Source organism: Pelodiscus sinensis, chromosome 1 (assembly GCF_052426305.1).
Source record: "Pelodiscus sinensis isolate ZL-2025 chromosome 1, ASM5242630v1, whole genome shotgun sequence".
NCBI lineage: Eukaryota > Metazoa > Chordata > Testudines > Trionychidae > Pelodiscus > Pelodiscus sinensis.
In genome coordinates this window covers 311804174-311812376 of record NC_143052.1, presented here as the reverse complement: position 1 = coordinate 311812376, position 8203 = coordinate 311804174, and the positions used below count along the sequence as shown (strand labels likewise).

The 8203-nt window shown below is 42.9% G+C and overlaps 1 long non-coding RNA gene across 1 annotated transcript; it reads left to right on the top strand.

Moving 5' to 3' along the window:
• The first annotated feature begins 472 nt into the window (after positions 1-472).
• Positions 473-8203, top strand: LOC149525830 (uncharacterized). The gene is made up of 3 exons (XR_016348543.1): positions 473-671; positions 7075-7200; positions 7676-8203. It is a non-coding gene; the product is annotated as an uncharacterized LOC149525830 (long non-coding RNA).

Here is an 8203-nt window from a genome sequence, read left to right as displayed (position 1 = left end):
GTGACAAACTCAGGACTAAAGGAGTAACTCATCAAATACCAAACAGCTCTGCACCATGCTTTGAGCTAATAGCTTTATTTCCACACACCACCCAGGGTTCTAGGAGGAGGGTCCTTTTTTTGCTAACACAATGAGGCCAGCACTTTGTTTGTTTTGGTGGAGTCTTTGTTTGCCCAGGGAGCCCAGCATGTATAGGGGGAGGAGGGGCGGAGAGGCTGCTTTTGTCTGCTGTTCCGCAGCCTGTTGCTCAGGGGAGGGGGCAGCCTGTTGCCTGCAGGGGGGGAGGGGGAGGCGTGCAGGACGCTAGGCCGCGGGAGGGGGGGGGCAGCGGGCGTGGGGAGGCACTTTTCCTCTGCCCGGCAGCTCTGCGGGATCCCTGTCCCTGTGGCCAGCTGCTGCAGGCAGAGGCCAGTTGGAGCCGGCTGAAGAGGAGGAGGAGGTGGATTCTAGGACCCAGGTGAGCGAGCCCCGGGGACGCTGCTGCGCTCCGGGAGCCCGGCATGTATAGGGGGAGGAGGGGCAGAGACGCTGCTTTTGTCTGTTCGGCAGCCTGTTGCTCAGGGGAGGGGGCAGCCTGTTGCTGGCAGGGGGAGGCACTTTTCCTCTGCCCGGCAGCTCTCCGGGACCCCAGTCGGAGCCGGCCGGAGGAGGAGGAGGATCCTAGGACCCAGGTGAGCGAGCCCCGGGAATGCTGCTGCGCATGTGCGGGAGTTGCCTCACCCCGTTCGTATCTAGGGATCCGACGTAAGTCGGATCCACGTAAGTCGGGGACTGCCTGTACTGAAAAAATTACCCCTCCCACGTCATTTATTTTAAACATAGATTTTGTTCAGTTCCATAAAATCTATGTGGGTTCTTGAAAGGCTACTTCTACACTGTTCGTTTTTTGCAGAAAAGGAAATGCAAGTGAAGTGCTCATTAGCAAATCTTGCACTCTCATTTGCACATTCTCTTCCGATCCTTTTTGTGGAAGAGGTTTTTGAAAAAAAACCAAAAAACCCCACAGTGAATAGGAATAAGGGTTTTGCGCAAAAGGTTTTTTTTTTTTTCCAAAAAATGGCCCCATTTACACTGCATTTTTTCCATAAAAACCTCTTCCGCATATGCAAATGAGAGCGTAAGATTTGCTAATGCACACTTCATTTGCATTTCCACTTCTGCAAAAAACGAATAGTGTAGACGTAGCCAAAAGGAAGCTTAAAAACCTGTTAAAAAGGGAAGAATCCTACGCACTGGGGTTATAATAGTGGAGATGTTTGCAACAAAGGGAGACAGTTTACATAGAAGCTGAAGTTAACCTATGGAATTCACTCTTGCAAGAAATAAGTCTGATCACAGACTTCTCCCCACTTGCAGCAAGAAATGCAAACTCATTTATTTGACTGAGCTGCTTGTGACAGATGCAATAATCACAAACAACAAAAAACCCATAAGCCAACTAAACATTTTCTCCTAAAAAAAAGAAAGAAACATTTTGCATACTGTGATAAGGATTAGAAAAACAAACAGAGTAATGAATAAGTGGCACCCAGTGTGAAGTTAATGCATGGGAAATCTTGTGGGGGTTGCCTCTGCTGAAATAAACTTGGTTAAGAATAGTTAGAGAGCACAAAAGCAAAAGTGAGTAAAAAAATTAACAGAATAAGTTCTTCATTTCAGCCTATGGAGGAAGTTCTGAAAATGAGTCACTTTAAACAGGACTCTTGAGTTAAACAGTACTTCAGCCTCTGTTTCAAATATTGCCAGCGCCTGCCTTTAAATATGGGACATTTGAGCCTACCGTAGGTGTGAAAGTAAAGTTCCTGCACCAGGGTTTTTCTAACTAACCTGACAGGTGTAAAAGGCGTGGTCAGGTAGAAAGTACTACCACTCCTTTCCTAAACTATCACTACACAAATCCCAACTGCAGGAATCAAATTTTCCCCCTTTAACATGGAAACTCAGGTCATTCAAGTAGCAGACTGGCAACCGTCCTCCACAGCACCTCAGAGCTATTCAGAGCACACAGGCAGGCGTAAGGGCAGGCAGCCCAGAATGAAGCACTAATAGAGCCAATAGCAGCCTCTGTCCTCATCAGGTCTGGGGTACAGGTTGGAGGAAGTGTCTTACAATCACCTGTATGTAACTGCCTCTCTGTCCATGCCTGCGTACTAACCAGACAAGTGGATCTCTCCTGGTGGTGCAGAGGTGAGCCCTTCCTCTTCAGTTTTCACAGCCAGAGAATGCACTCTCCTGGTAAACGAGAGGACCACATGTACTTTGCCCCCGGGGGCTGTGGAGCAAGTTCTTCAGCCGTCACCTAGGACTTTGTGTGGAAATGCTGGGGGAGAAGGACCCACTAGCAGTCCTTCTGGGATTTGGCTTCACATTGTGCTTTTCACATGGAACCCATTCTGGAAACCATTCAGCATCTAGTTTAAGGCTAGTTTTTGCCCTCCTCTTATGTGGCCGTGCAAGAGACAGTAAGACCCTGTCTACTCTCAAATGGCCATGGAAAGGGCCACACAGAATGGCAGCCTCTATGCTGAGGGAAGTGCAAGGGCTAATGCAAAGATGATTTCCCCACAAACCTCAGGGAAAAATTCAGCAGAGGTGGGATAGGGAGAAAGTGAACTCATGCTTCCCTCCTCCCTGCATGTACCAGCAAATAAAGCCTACAGTACAGGGCAAAGAGGCTGCACCCCTTAAAGGGGTACGGTGCATCAGTGCTGCGTCTGAAGTGGTGCAGCTTCATTTGGCACCTAGTGTGTATAAGACCTGCTCCAAAGCTTACTGAAGACAATGGAAGTTTTTCTGTTTACTTCAGTGAACTTTGGAGCAGGCCTATAAAATGGATGAGCCTCATTTCAGGAAAGATCATAAGCATTCAATGAGTCTACTCTACCATTACTTAATCGTACGGGGTCCTAACTTACCACTTACCAGGCCCAAATATGGAATGAAGACCAAACTGAGGGACACACAAATATTATTCATGTAGAACACTTAAAATGTTGTGAGATTACTGTAATCAGCTCTACATCTAATCTCCCTCTTATGACTCTGCATTTGTAATCTTCGTCATCTCCAGCAATAAAAGTGGAAGGACAGAAAATTTGCCATTTGATGGGTATAAAGGCGAGATTGGAAGGTGAATGACAATTTTGCTCCGTGTAAAACTTCCAGCAGGCTCAGAATGTAGGAGCAGACTCTGAATATAATCTTCATAAATGGTCAATTTTTCATAAATAAAAATGTGAACTGTAGCTTTTCCTGGTGAATTTAATAAATGCAGATATGAAAAATATATTTGTCAGACTGAATACTCAGACAGCATAGCAAAAAGGATTGAATGTCTTAGCTATCAAAAGTCTTGTAATAACAGATGTACAGTATAATAAAGTTCACAAGTGGGCTAACAGAAATGTTTCTCATGATTTCATGACTTTTTATGGTAATTCTTTCTTCCGAGCTTCAGCCAATACACTTGAGTCACTCTTGAACTCTTCATTAAGGACAGGGTCAAGTGTTGCCTAAAATACATGTATTCAGAACTTGTCTCAGTTCTCTCATCCAACACAATGACCAGTGAATATTCAACAGTGAATCACTAGATTCTACTTCACTTTTTCACATAACTGAAGAAGAGTAAAAACACTGAATGACAAAATATAGAATGTATTGTATCAGAAATTATACATAGTTTCTAGTTCAATGGGGAAATGCTGATAGGCACTTTTGCCTACAGCACTAAAATTCCCTGCTCAGTCAGTGGGACTATTCAACAAGCATTGTTTCTCATAGAATGATTACTTACCAGCATAAAGATCCTAGGTATGAAGCTTTAGATGGCAAGGTCATGAGGTATTTTTATATAGAATTAAGATGCTTCATTGTGTGGAAAATAAATATTACAAAATAAATATTACAGAACAGCTTTTAGTCTAACATGCTATCGCTTTCAATAACTTTCATCTCCGAGGTTGAAATTTCCCAATTTGGGGCCAGACTTTCTATTGCCCTCAGTTTCCATTAAGTACAGCAGAGTGAGGGGTGCTAGTGAGCTGGTTGTGGCTCCCTGATTCTCTGGTTCAGCTTTGGCCCTTGCCCCTGTAAGAGAATCCTAGATGCTGCTCTAATTAGTGTGGGCTAGTCATGGGCTTCATTGACCTTGGAATTTTTCTGATTTGTATGAGGAACAAGATCATTTCCCTGAATGACATTTCCTCAGAATGACAGAGCACAACGTGGCTTACATCTGTCTTTTAAGTATCACCCATTTTCAGCTGTGCCAAAGCACAGCTCAGCCACAGGCATCTTTGTATTAGCTTCAGTCAGAATAAAATGGGGCCCTAGGGGCCCTCTTCTGCAGTTAAATACACGCTTAACTTTATGCATGTGAGTAGTTCCATGGTGAAATACAACAGATACCTCTTACGCAGTCACAGTGCCGGATACTGCTGGGAGGAGGGCTATTTCTCCTTGTGCTGCAGCTTAGCTCCATTGTCACTAAGCTGTGCACCCAAAATGCAACAGTACGCTGATATTTGGCTGAAGTACCCTATGAAAGAAATTCATCCATTGCTTGCTGTAGCATTCCATGGAGCGCAAATGAGGCCTGCTGCTCACTGAAATCCACCATAACTGAGTACGGCTCCTTACTCTTCCGTAGAAGCATCTGGGATTTTTTTCCACATAGGATCATTCTAGCTCCTTTATTTTATACTAAATAATCCTTTTTAAAGACTGATTCATCAGAGCTCATCAGATTTGAGGTCAAAAAACTTTAAGGGACTCCATAATCTTTCCACATATAGAAGTGGCCAGATTCAGAGCTTAGTTAAATCTGGACAAACCTTACTAGCATCACTAAATTTCCTCTGGATTTTCAGAATTTGTACTAGAATGCTTAAATAGAAACTTTCACACGGGCAGGTATTACAAAGCATGTAGTTTTAAGTGATTTCGCTCGCACGGCACTTACACTTATGTAGTCACGTCCTCTGCAGTCAATCAACACATGTAGACTAGATATCAAGCCAGAAGTGTGCTGCAATGTGCATTAATGGCACCAAGGTAATGTTGGAAAGCTGAGATTGGTCAGCAAGCAAATGTGTTGACTGAGGTTAAGAAAACTAACATCCCTCTGCCCCTGTGGTTTTTGCACCTGAATCATATGAAAGGAAGATAAAGAAAGTTGGCTGCTCTTAAATATCTCCAGAGATGGAGATTCCACAACCTCCCTAGGCAATTTATTCCAGTGTTTAACCACCCTGACAGTTAGGAAGTTTTCCTAATGTCTAACCTAAACTTTCTTTGCTGCAGGTTAAGCCCATTGTGTCTTCTCCTAGGCTACGTCTACACTGGCCCCTTTTCCGAAAGGGGCATGGTAATTTCAGAGATCATAACAGGGAAATCCGCGGGGGATTTAAATATCCCCCGCGGCATTTAAATAAAAATGTCCGCCGCTTTTTTCCGGCTTTTTTTGCCTCATTAGAGACAAACAAATACAACAGAGCTTCTTTCCACTGTAGTCCAACGCAAGGGGGACTATTTTGGATTACAGTTTTATTTTAGGCTTCCAAGAAGTCTGAAAGGGGGAGAATGTGTGTGTATACGCAGACATGCACATACTTTAGTTCCTCTCTCACTACAACTACAGGGCACCCCTCTTTCACAAAAGCCTATGCAACTGAAGCACCGATTAGCATATTGTCATGCTTCATTTGCATAATTCATTAGTGGCCATTTTTGCGGAAGAATCTTTGTGCAAAAAAGAGCCATCTACACAGCTCCTTTTTGCACAAAAACACCCTCTTGCGCAAGAGCTATTCTTTCTGAAAAAATTGAGAAGAATGGCTCTTGTGAAAGAGGGTGTTTTTGCCCAAAAAGGAGCTGTGTAGAGGGCTACTTTTTGTGCAAAAGCCTCTTGCGCAAAAATGTCCCCTGATTAATTATGCAAATGAAGCAGGGAAATATGCTAATCTGCACTTTGTTTGCATAGGCTTTTGTGCTAAAGAGATGCAGTGTAGACATACAAGTGTTAGTCCTCCTCTTAAGTGCTGTTTACACTAGATTTTTATTTTGATAAAGCTATGTCCCTCGGTCGGTCGGCTGTGTGAAAAATCCTGACCCTTGAGAGTCATCTATACTAGCCAGTGTAGACTAGTGCTAGGTCAAGAGGAGACTTCTCCCATTGACCTAGCTACCCCTTCTTGGGGAGGTGATGTACCTCCACCAAGGAGAGAACTCCTATTACTGTGGGCGCTACTTATGCTGAAGTGCTACAGTGGTGCAGCTGTAGCATTCTGAGTGTAGCCAAACCCTTAAAGATTCATCCCCAAACATCCAATAGTACAATAATGTTGTACTGTCTTCCTGGGTTATGAATTTTTGACAACTGTCCTGCAAATCCTTGAATTCCAGCAAGAAATTGTAGCCCTTCTTATAGGCAGAAGAGGAGAGTCAACCTTTTCCATCCAACCTCCAGCTGAAGATCCAGACACCTCAGCCACTCTTACGGGAGATTCTAACAGAAGACACATTAAATTAGTTTACCAAATGAGAGGCTCAGTTTTTCAAAGCAGTGGTTCCCTAAAATCATGCACTTGAAGTAGTACAGGTAGTGCAGGTAGCATAATCTATCCTTATTATTGCCCAATGCTGTCAATTCTAGGACCTTGCCTTCAGACGCTTATAACTTTGCAAAACTTAAGCCAGACATTTTCTCACTTGGTTTCAGCCTCAGGCTGAAATTTTGGAAAGTTTCAGAGAAGATGATTCAGCCATTGCTGAGAAAATGCCCTTCATGAGACAGAAGTCCATGGGAAAAAATAGTTTGCAATCATGGAATTAAAAACTGGACCATAATGTGCACACACATGGGAGCTGAGTTCATTGAACAGGCAATCTTAAGTGTGACATTTCCTACCTTTTGAATGTTTCACTTTGCAACCTTAACATCATTTTAGTCTCATTTTAATATATTATTATCTACAATGAATAAAAGCAAATTCTAAACTTCAAGATATGTAACTGTGTTTAAAATGAATCATTGTGTTAATTGATGACATATTAATTTCCTTTCCTATGCAGCACACGGCGACCAGTCTCCCTTTGATGGAAGGGGGGGAGTACTGGCTCATGCCTTTGCACCAAGCCCAGGGATAGGAGGAGATACTCATTTTGATGAAGCTGAGAAATGGTCACAAAATCATATAGGTAAAGTATTTCCTGTGCCCTTCGCAACAAATTCAGCTCCTTCTACACAAAGCCCTGGCGTTTTCTTCCTATAACTGTTCGTCCCTCTCTCTTATATATAATGTAACATACTTACCTTTGCCTGCCATAGCATATATATAAGGGCTGTATTCTGTGGAGCTTAAATCACTTTACAAAAGTGGGAGAGCAATATTATCCTGGTGTTTTTGTAAGTTAGACACAACTTTAAGTGATTTGCCTATGGTCAAAAGGTGGGCCATTAACAAAAGGAGAGTCAGGAATAGATTGCAGGTTTCCTGACTTCCCATTCATGGCCTCTGAAAAATTCTTACTAAAACATGGGAGAGCAGATAAACTTAAATTAAACCTATAGGATTTCATCACAATGAAAAGATGTGAATTCTCCTGCTTGTGATTCTCTGTTCCATTGTATGTTAACAATTCTTTTCCGCTTTTTTATATATGAAAATTTTAGGAACAAATTTGTTCCTTGTTGCTGCTCATGAATTTGGCCATTCTTTGGGACTGGGTCATTCAAATGTTCAAGGTGCTCTGACGTACCCTATTTATCGCTACTGGGATCCAAACACCTTCGTCCTTCCAGATGACGACAGACAAGGAATTCAGCGATTATATGGTAATTTCAGTGTCAGATGTTAATTTTGATATAAAAAATACCAAAAAGGGATAGATTTTGTCATACTTTAAGTCCCTTACTCAGACAGCCAAACTGGTTTGAATGGTCTACTCTCTGAGCAAGGTACTACTCAGTGAGAGTACCTAAATTTAGACCAAGCCAACATGATATACTTTATCCCTTCCGCCTATTCTTTCTGGAGTCTAAGAGTAAGCTGTCCATATCGCAAAACCACCTAATGGAGTTATAGACCGGGACTGACAAAGGGTCCCCTACACACCAGTGCTTTGCAGAAATCAATGATGGCATGCTGCTAACCTAACTGCCAGTGAGTAGTACCTTGCTCTACCAAAGAGGATATTGAAA